Here is an 11,219-nt window from a genome sequence, read left to right on the forward strand (position 1 = left end):
GTCTGCTCTGTCATTTCTGATTGTGTTTATTTGGGTCTTCTCTTTTTTTTTTCTTGATGAGTATGCTTAAAGGCTTGTCGATTTTGTTTATCTTTTCAAAGAATCAGCTCTTGGATTCATTGATCCTTAGAATTGTGCTTTTAGTCTCTGTCATTTAATTCTTCTATGATCTTGGTTATTTACTTCCTTCTGCTTGCTCTAGGCTGTCTTTGTTGTTGTTCCTCGAGTTCTTGTAGATGTAGGGTTAGGTTGTTTGTTTGAAATGTTTCTGACTTTTTTAGGTGGACCTGTATCGCTATGAACTTCCCTCTCAGGACTGCCTTAACTATGTCCCATAACTTTTGGGTCATTGTGAATTCATTTTCATTTGTTTCCAGAAGCCTTTTAATTTCTCCCCTAATTTCATTCCTGACCCATCCATTGTTTAATAGCGTGCTATTCAATCTCCATGATTTTGAGTGTTTGGAGTTTTTCCCCTTGGGGTTGGTCTCTAGCTTCAGTCCCTTGTGATCCGAGAAAATGCTTGGTATGATTTCAATTTTCTTGAAATTGTTGAGGCTTGTTTTGTGTGCTATCATGTGGACTGTCTTTGCAAATGTTCCGTGCACATTTGCAAACAATGTGTACTTAGCTTCTTTGGGATGGAGGGCTCTGTATAAATCAGTAAAGCCCATTTCATCAAGGGTATTGTTTAATGCCACAATATCTTTGTTGATATTTTGTTTGGAAGATCTGTCCATTTTTGATAGTGGGGTGTTAAAATCCCCCACTATAATTCTGTCAATATCTTTCTTGAAGTCCCTGACGATTTTCTTTATGTATTTGTGTGCTCCTATGTTGGGTGCATATATATTTCCAGTATTTATGTCTTCTTGGTGGATTCTTCCCTTGAGTATTATGAAGTGACCTTCTGGGTCTCTCTTTGTGGACCTTTGTTGGAAGTCTGTTTTGTTGATATGAGTATTGCTGTTTTTTCATGTCCACTTGCTTGGAAGATTTATTTCCAGCTCTTCACTTTCAGTCTGTGCAGGTCTTTTATCCTGAGGTGGGTCTCTTGTAGGCAGCATATGTGTGGGTTATTTTTTCTTATCCATTCAGCAATTCTAAGTCTTTTGATTGAAGCATTTAATCCATTTACATTTAAGGTTATTATTGATAGATACCTATTCATTGTCTTTATGTACATGTGTTCCCCTCTCTCTCTCTATTCCTTCCTTTCCTTAAAGGAGTCCCTTTAGCATCTCTTGCAGAGCTGGTTTGGTGTAGGTGTAATCTTTTAGACTTCTTTTGTCTGGGAAGCCTCTTATTTGGCCTTCTATTTTGATTGAGAGCCTTGGTGGGTAAAGTAGCCTTGCTTGCGGGCCTCTGGTTCTCATTACTTGGAATATTTCTCGCCATTCTCTTCTGGCTTGGAGTGTTTCCATTGAGAAGTCAGCTGTTAGCCTTATTGGGGCTCCCTTTTATGTTACTTCCTGTTTTTCCCTTGCTGCCTTTAATATTCTCTCTTTGTCTTGAAATTTTGCCATTTTAATTATGATGTGTCTTGAGGTGGGCCTCTTTGGGTTCCTCTTGATTGGTACTCTCTGTGTTTCCTGGATTTGTGTGACTTTTTCTCTCATCAAATTAGGGAAGTTTTTCTTCATTAGTTTTTCAAATAGGTTTTCTGTCCCTTGCTCTTCTTCCTCTCCTTCTGGTAGCCCTATTGTACGAATATCACTGTGTTTCATATTGTCTTGCATTTCTCTTAATCCCTCTTCATTCTTTCTGAGCCTCTCTTCCTTTTCTTGCTCTTTCTGGGTGTTCTTTTCCACTTTGTCCTCTAGCTCGCTAATCCGATCTTCTGCTTCATCAGTCCTGCTTTTTATTCCTTCTACTGTGTTCTTTCTTTCAGAAATGGCATTCTTCATTTCCTCTTGGCCCTTGTTGATAGTTTCTATTTCCTTTTTCATGTTTATATAGTTTGCAGTGAGATCATTGTAGCTTCCCTCTAGTTTCTGGTAGCTCATTGTGAGTTCATTGAGCTTCCTGATAATCATTTCTTTGAACTCAATATCTGATAGTTGAGTTGCCTCTATTTCATTTAGCATTTTTTTCTGTGGCTTCCTCCTTTCCCTTCATTTGGGGATTGTTTCTTTGTTTTCTCATTGTTCATGGGATTCTTCTTGTTATCCTCAGCTTCTTAAATTCATCTGTTCTGGTTCCCTGTGATTATGGTGTGAACTTCTGTGGTAGAATACCTGTGGGATTCAGTGGTGCAGTCTCCTTTGTGTATCCTGTTGTTTACAACTTCCCTGTACTCTTTTTGTGATCAGTTGGAGGAGTAAGGCAAAATGTTTTAAGACAGCAAGAGAGTATTCTATGATATTTACATTAGCAGCCAGTAGAGAAGAGATGAGATATCCTTTGGCTACTTATAGTGTTAACCGTGATCTTCCACCCCACTAGCCACATTTTAGAAAGGATGGAAAGAAGGTAAGACTCTTATTGGGGATGAAAGGATTGTTAGTTGGATCTAGAAAGCTGTGAGGCTGTGGGAGGTCAGATTTTGATGTAGAATTGGAATAAAGATTAGTAAATAGGAGTAGTGTGTAAAAGAATAGAGACAACCCCCTCAATAATAGAGTTCAGGAAATTGCAAAGTGGGCTGAGATCAGGGAGGGGTGTTGAGTAGTATTTACAATTGTATGATCCAGGTCTTATTTACAGTAACATTAAAGCAACAATCATGTGGCAGAATCTATGAGATCTAGATAACAAGAATAAGGAGTGTAGAACCTTGAGAGGTGTACTAATGGAACACACATGAAGGATAGTAAATTATCAACACACTGTGACTGAGATAACAGGGGGAACCTATCAAATGACAGTATAAGCAGCCAAGGAAAGAAGATTATACAGAAAGAAAAAGAATACCAAAATACTATTAGAATAAAAAATGTCAGAAAAGTGAGAAAAAGATAATACAAATTTGCAGTAACTTGCAAGCTCAAAAAAAAGGGGGGGTGAAGCAGAAGGTGGAATGTAGGAGAGATAAATTTGGAGTGGAAGGAATAATACTAGGATGAATGGAAGAGAAACATAAGGGATTGAGAGTTATAAAAATAAGAAGAAATGAAAAATAAAGTCACTTAAAACACAAGATAAAATCAATCAACCAACAACAGCCCCAAAAAAAGCAAAACAAAACAAAACAAACAAACAAACAAGAAAAACCCTTGTTGGTTTCTAACTGGCCAGACAAGTTTTTCTGGTCTTGCTGGCTTCAGCAGGCTGAGGGGTGTTTGAAATGCTTATGACTCTTCCCAGTCAAAACTCAGTAAGTCTCTCAGGTACTGTCCCCAGGGCCAGCAGGGTGCTCTCCCCAGTGTCAATCTGACTTTTTCCTACATGACCCTGGGCGCTCCCCAGCATGCTCTCTGGAGCTCACTGCCATGGTCTCCTGGGCTCCGGGGCCCCGCAGAGCTCCTGTGTCTTTTCTGGGTTCACGGTGCAAGCTCTGGGGATCATAAAGGGACATGCACTTCCACCAATTTTTCAGTTGCGGGCTCTAGGAACCCCCTAAGTGCTGCATCCCTTCCAGGTTCACAGCGCAAGAGTCAGGATTCCCAAGGAGGAGCACGCTTCCCCAATTCACCACCACAGGCTCCAGAAAACCCTGGAACACCCATGCCCTTTCCTTGTTCAGGGCTGCAAGGTCTGGGTTTTCCACAGATCCACACTTCCACTAGACTGGGAGTGCGGGTGCACCTCCAGGCCGCCCCTGTTTGGGCCGGCTGGTTGGAGGCACTCACTGCTCCCAGGGTTATGGGTGGGTGCTAGCAGCCCCTGCATGATTGTCTCCCAGTCCAACTCCCCTCTCTGTGCCTTCAAGCCACAGGGTCTCCCCTGGTGTTACTCAACCCCCATTGTCCGGGGAGGGAGCAGTGACTCCACTCTCCCGGCTTCCCTGAGGCAGACCTGGGAGCACCAGGCCTGGGGGCTGCAACCCCCCTGGTCCCCGCGCTGATCCCTGGGTCCCTGTTGTCCTGAAGCAGTCTCCTTACCGTCTGGTTTTTCAATGTCCGCTATAATTTTTGATGTCCTGTTTTCAAAAATGTTTCGGTAACCTAGTCCATTTTCTCTGTTCCTCCGCTGATCCCCAAGTTTCTCTCCCCTGCACAGAAGCAGAGAATCACACTCCCTCAAGCAAAGCCGCCATCTTTGAGCCCCCATATATATTTTTTTATTTATGACCTTTTAAATCCTTTTGTCTGTCAACAGGCACTTAGTTTGCTTTCATATCTTGGCTATTGTGGATAATGCTGCAATAGTCATGGAGTGCAGATATATCCTTGATATCATCATTTTGTTTTCATCTGATATATGCCCAGAAGTGGTATTTCTGGATCATATGATAGTCTATTTTTATTTTCTTGAGGAACTTCTATACTGTTGTCACAATACTTGTATCAATTTATATTCTTACCAGCTGTGCTCATGGATTCCCTTTTCTCTACATTCTTACCAATAATTATGTAATGGGGTCCCCAAAAATATTCCCCACAGCCCACAGTTAGAGGATGGGGATGGGGGTGGATGTTAGGGTAGTTAAGATACTTTGCATATATATGGCAAATTGACAGCTAGTTAATAGTCATGCTACTTCCCTAGGCAAAAGGTGTAAGTGACTTTCAGAGTGTATAGTGACTCATTAAGTAGCCAGGTGAACGTACAATGTTCCTGCACAAATGGCAAGGAGGTGGAGGCTCCTGTGTCATAGGAACTCTTGCTCTGACTAAAGATGTCAGCCAAAAGAAGGTAGATGATATGGAGGAATTGGTAAAAGTAGAATATTATGGAAGGAGCCAGAGATGAGGTCATGTAGGAAGAAGCTCTGGGTCAGGATTTAAAATAAGGGAGGGAAGGCAGCAGTAATGTTGGCTCTTCCACCATGATGTAGTGAGGAAGCAACCAGCAGTTGTGCTGGTCTATAGCAAAGAAGACAGCAATGTGAGACAGATTCAGCAATACTCCCTGTAGTGAGGAAGGAGCTATGTCTGCTCCTCTGGGCAGGTATCCATGAGGAAGAAGCTGGAAGGATTTGACCATGTCTGAGAGAGAAAGCAGCAAGCAGCTACGCAGTTTGTAGTTATGATTCTGCCATGAGGGCTGGTTTGTAAGGTGAAAGCCAGGAGGGCTGGTAGTTGGGATTCAGTCATGGCACCTTTAGTAAGGGAGGAGCTACATCTGCTCCTCTGAAGATTTGGCTAGGTGGCCTGGTGTAGTAAGGAAGCAGGCATGCAGTCTGTAGTGAAGTAGCAGCTGTGCAGGAGGAAATTGTGTCAGGACAGAGCTTATGGAGCTGTGCAAGGACCTGCCAAATCTAGTATGGATTAGTGGGAGAATGCTAGAATGCTGAACTGTGACTGGGAATGCTGAGACTATAGATTTCTGCCTCTCTTTAGGACATATGGAGAAGTCACTCTCCTGGGACATGTGTGTTCCTGGACTCCATCCTTATCCAGTGTAACATGGCACATGTATTCCTGGACTGTTCATGGAGGTTGAGGACAACAACGTACCCCAGATCCTGAAGGAGAGAGTTGCTGTAAGAGGATGGCAACTTTGAAACCTATAAGGGTACTTTCCAGAAAGGATAGAAATCTGCTTGCACAGCCAGCTTAAGAACAGATAAGGATATGGGGAACTTCTGAGCATAGTTTTGGCCTATACCCTGGTGGGGAACAAGGGATGGGCTGGTTCTCATGGGACAACAGGGACCTGAGCAGGAGTGTTCTCAGCCCCCCAGAGGTTGGAATCCTGTAAGTAAAAACCTGTTTCATTCAACACTAATTGTTAAGTCATGCAAGGCACCACATGCACAAACCCCGGTTTGCTTGATTATAATTGTCTCTTGGGTTTTTGTTTTGTTAGTAGCCATCCTAACAGGTATGAGGTGGCATCCCATTGTAGTTCAATTTGCATTTCTCTAATGATTAATTATGTTGAGCATCTTTTCGTGTACCTGTTGGACATTTGTGTGATTTTGGGGGGAAAATTCCTACTCAGGTCTTCTGCCCATTTTTCATTGGATTATATGTCTTTTTGCCATTGAGTTGGATCAGTTCTTCATACATTTTGGATGTTCTAGGAGTGACACAGAGAGATTTCTAAGACTAGATCAGAAAATATAATTTCCATTTCCACTTTGTTTGCCACAACCCTTACTCTTGGAGCCCTGAGCTACCATATAAGACATTTGAGTACCCTGAAGTCATTGTACAGAGAAGAATCCAGTTGTGTGCATAAGTCATATGTAGGCATTTTTTTGGCAGTTCTAATCTGAGTTTTTCCATTACAGGCACCAGGTATTTGAATGAACAACAATTTAAATAATTCCAGCCCCTGGCCATTAAGTTAGCCCAGCTTTCAAGTTTTCCTACTGAAGGTGTCAGATCTCATATAGCAAAGAAACCTCTCCCCATCGTGCTCTTTCTAAATTCCTGACCTGCTGATTTTATGACCATATAATCACGGTTGTTTTAAGCTACTAAATTGGGCAGTCACTTGTAACAGTGTGTTTGAAATATTTTATATTTTTCCAATATGTATTTATATTTAATTTAAGATATAATTGACATATAACATTATATTAGTTTCAGGTGTATAGCATAATAATTCAATATTTGTATATATAATAAAATAAATACCACAATAAGTCTAGGTAATTTCTGTTACTGTACATAGTTACAAACTTTTTTCTTTTGATTAAATATTTTAAGAACTACTCTCCTAGTAACTTGCAAGTATACAATATAGTATTATTAATTATTATTACCATGCTATATATTACATTACAGCCAAAGGGCTTACATATTTTATAACCAGAAGTTTTGTAACTTTTAATGCCCTTGACCCATTTTGCCAATCCTCCACCCCCTTGCTTTTGTCAATCAGCAATCTGTTCTCTGTATCTATGAGCTCAGGTTTTTTTAATTTCATCATTTAAAAGAAGACCACGAAAAGGACTAATCCCTCTCTCATGTTGCCACTGCCAATTTATATTTGGGCAACAGCTGAGACATGCCTCAATATAGATACTCATATCTACTCAAGTTTCATGTCCTTGCATCACCTCATTCTAATGTCTAAAATTTCCCCAATCAAGATTTGTTTGGAGGATTTTACATCAAAGAATTCACTATTAAAAAGTAAGTAATCTTCCAAGAGGCATGGAGGTTGGGGACAAGAAAGGAGGGCATTTGACCTGGACATTGTATTCACAAAGTACTTCAACTTTAGACTTTTGAAGTTATCACCAAATAAATTTCTACCTATACAGTGTACAGTGATGTGGCAAAAAGAAAACACTCATCAAAAGATGAAAGATTATAGTGAAATAGGTGGGAGTGGAGTCCATTTCCCGTGTGCACAGGTGAAACACCTAGCCGATATTCTGAGGAACAGAGAAAACAGCCAACAGTATCCCAGCATATATGAACACTAGAGACCAAAAATTGTAGAGTACATTGAAAAATCTGATGAGTGTCGGAGGTTCAATTCCCAGCCAGGGTACATGCCTGGGTTGCAGGCCATAACCCCCAGCAACCACACATTGATGTTTCTCTCTCTCTCTCTCTATATATATATATAGATAGATATATCTATATATATATATATATATATATAGACATATATATATAGAGATATATCTCTCTCTATATATATATATATCCATTCCTTCCCTCTCTAAAAATAAATAAATAAAATCTTTTTTAAAAAAGAAGAAAAATCTGATGAGTAGGTGGGAGCTGTGAACACTAATATACTTCCTGGAAGAAGAAACCCACCAACAAAGGAACCATCAACAGATAAGAACAGAAGAAGGTAAATGAGGGAGTGAAAGCCACACTAACTTCAACACAGGACCTATCTGGAAATACAAATAAATGGTGGAGAAATTATGGAGAACAAACAACTGAACAAGAGCAAGACAAAATCCTCAAAACCTCGTACACACAGAAGAACCAGCTTCAACACAACCTGTCCACACCTGCACAACAGAAGACAAGACATCATGGATGCAGTGAACCTCAGTTAACCAGCTGGAGGGGAGGACCCACCAAAGAAAGACCCAACAACAATCAAAACCCAAAGACATACAGAGAGCCAACATATGTGACAACCCAAGACCAGTGAGCTCAGGAGATCAAGGATATTGCACCACTGAATCTTAAAGGTCTTCTACCATAGAAGTTCACACCAGAAACCCAGGGAGTAAGAACAGATTAATTTAAGAAGCTGAGGCTAACAAGAAGAGTCTCATGAACAATGGGAAGACAAAGAAACAATCTCCAAATGAAAGGAAAGGAGGAAGCCTCAGAAAGAATGCTAAATAAAATAGAGGCAACTCAACTATCAGATATTGAGTTCAAAGCAATGGTTATCAGGAAGCTCAATGAGCTCACAATGAATTACCAGAAACTAGAGGGAAACTACAATGAACTCACTGCAAACTATACCAACATGAAAAAGGAAATAGAAACTATCAACAAGGGCCAGGAAGAAATGAAGAATACAATTTCTGAACTGAAGAACACAGTAGAAGGAATCAAAATCAGACTAGATGAAGCAGAGGATCAGATCAGTGAGCTGGAGGACAAGGTAGAAAAAACACCCAGAATGAGCGAGGCAAGGAAAAGACCCTCAGAAAGAATGAAGAGGAGTTAAGGGAAATGCAGGACAACATGAAACAAAATAATATCTATATAATACGGATACCAGAATGAAAAGAAGAAGAGCAACAGATAGAAAACCTGTTTGAAAAAGTAATGGTGGAAAACTTCCCTCATTTGATGAGAGAAAAGCTCACACAAATCCAGGAAACACAGAGAGTCCCAATCAAGAGGAACCCAAAGAGTCTCACTTCAAGACACATCATAATTAAAAGGGCAAAATTTCAAACAAAGAGGGAATCTTAAAGGCAGCAAGGGAGAAACAGGAAGTAACATACAAGGGAACCCCAATAAGGCTAGCAGCTGACTTCTCAATGGAAATGCTCCAAGCCAGAAGAGAATGGCAAGAAATATTCCAAGTAATGAGAACCAGAGGCCTGCAGCCTAGACTACTTTATCCAGAAAATCTCTAAATTAAAATGGAAAGCCAAAAAAGGGGCTTCCAAACAAAAGAAGCCTCAAAGAATATACCTCCTCCATACTAGCTCCACAAGAGATGCTAAAGGATCTGCTTTAAGAACAGGAAGAAAAACAGTGAGAGAGAAAGAGGAACACAGGTACAAAAAATGGCAATGAATAAGTACCTATCAATAATAACCTAAATGTAAATGGATTAAATGCCCCAGTCAAAAGACATAGAATAGCTGAATGGATAAGAAAACATGATCCACACATATGATTCCTACAAGAGACCTACTTCAGAACAAAAGACTTACACAGACTGAAAATGAAAGGCTTACCACAATACCTGATATCAAACTGTATTACAAGACCACTGTAATCAAAACAGCCTCGTATGGGTGTAAAAACAGAAACATAGACCAATAGAACAAAACAGAGAGCCGAGAAATCAACCCAAGACTCTATGGTGAATTAATATTTGACAGAGGGGGAAGCATAAAATGGAGTAAAAATAGCATTTTCAACAAATGGTGCTAGGAGATCTGGACAGCTACATGCAAAAAAGTGAAACTTGAGCACCAACTTACACCATATTCAAAAATAAACTCAAGGTGGATAAAAGACTTAAATATAAGTCATGACACCATAAAAGTCCTAGAGGAAAACATCAACAGGAAAATCTCATACATTCCATGAAGCAACATCTTCACTGATTATGTCCATTAGAGCAAGGGACATAAAGGAAAGAATAAACAAATGGGACCTCATCTAAAAGCTTCTGCATGGCTAAAGAAAACAGTATTAAAATGAAAAGAGAGCCAACCATATGGGAAAACATGTTTGCCAATGATACTTTGACAAAGGTTTGATCTCTTTTCAAAATATAGAGAGAAAATATAGAGAGAACTCACATGACTCCACTCCAGGAAGACAAACCACCCAATTAAAAATGTGCAAAAGACTTGAACAGACACTTCTCGAAGGAGGACATACAGAGGGCCCAGAAACATATGAAAAGATACTCAGCAGCTTTAGCCATCAGAAAGATGCAAATTAAAACCGCAATGAGATACCACCTTACACTAGTCAGAATGGCCATCATAAAGAAATCAACAAACAAGTGTTGAAGAGGATGTGGAGAAAAGAGAACCCTAGTGTACTGTTCGTGAGAATGCAGACTGGTACAGCCACTGTACAAAACAGTATGGAATTTCCTCAGAAAACTGAAAATGGAACTGCCTTTTGACCCAGCAATTCCACTGCTGGGATTATATCCTAAGAACCCTAAAACACCAATGTAAAAGAACCTATGCACCCCAATGTTTGTAGCAGCACAATTTACAATAGCCAAGGGCTGGAAGCAACCTAAGTGCCCATCAGAAAATGAGTGGATCAAAAAACTATGGTACATTTGCACAATGGAATATTAAGCATCAGAGAGAAAGAAGGAGCTCCTACCTTTTGCAACAGCATGGATGGAACTGAAAAGCATTATGTTAAGTGAAATAAGCCAGGTCGTGTGGGACAAACACCATATGATCTCACTTTTAACTGGGACATAATCAACGAAAGAAAAAAGCAAACAAAATAGAACCAGAGTAATTGAAATTAAGAACAATCTAACAATAGCCAGAGGGGAGGGTGGAGAGACTGTGGGGAGAAGCGTTTTCAGGAACTACTATAAAGGATACATGGACAAAACCAAGGTGGAGGGTGGAAGCAAGGGAGGGAGGTGGGTTTGCCTGGGGTGGTGGATAGTGGTGGGGAAAAATGCAGACAAGTGTAACTGAACAACAATAAAATAATTTTAAAAAAGAATGGACTAGAGATTGAAAAATTGTTCTATGAAATATACCTCTAAATTTTGCCTGGCACTTCTAGAAGATTTAAGGGTTTGGGACAAACTGGATCAGCCTCTACTAAATGTAGATGTTCTGATATAAAAATCTAACTCCCTTCTGTAAATCCAAACAGGGTAGCAGCACTCAGTCTTATCATGGCCACTGCTCTATTGTACAAGCTCCTGTCTAATGCTGGGAAAGGGTATGTGCCAGACTGTGGCCACCCTATTTCCTGCAACTCTAACCTAGCCTCTAAGCTCCC

Source organism: Phyllostomus hastatus, unplaced genomic scaffold (assembly GCF_019186645.2).
Source record: "Phyllostomus hastatus isolate PE091 unplaced genomic scaffold, TTU_PhHast_1.1 phas_scaffold_28, whole genome shotgun sequence".
Classification (NCBI taxonomy): Eukaryota; Metazoa; Chordata; class Mammalia; order Chiroptera; family Phyllostomidae; genus Phyllostomus; species Phyllostomus hastatus.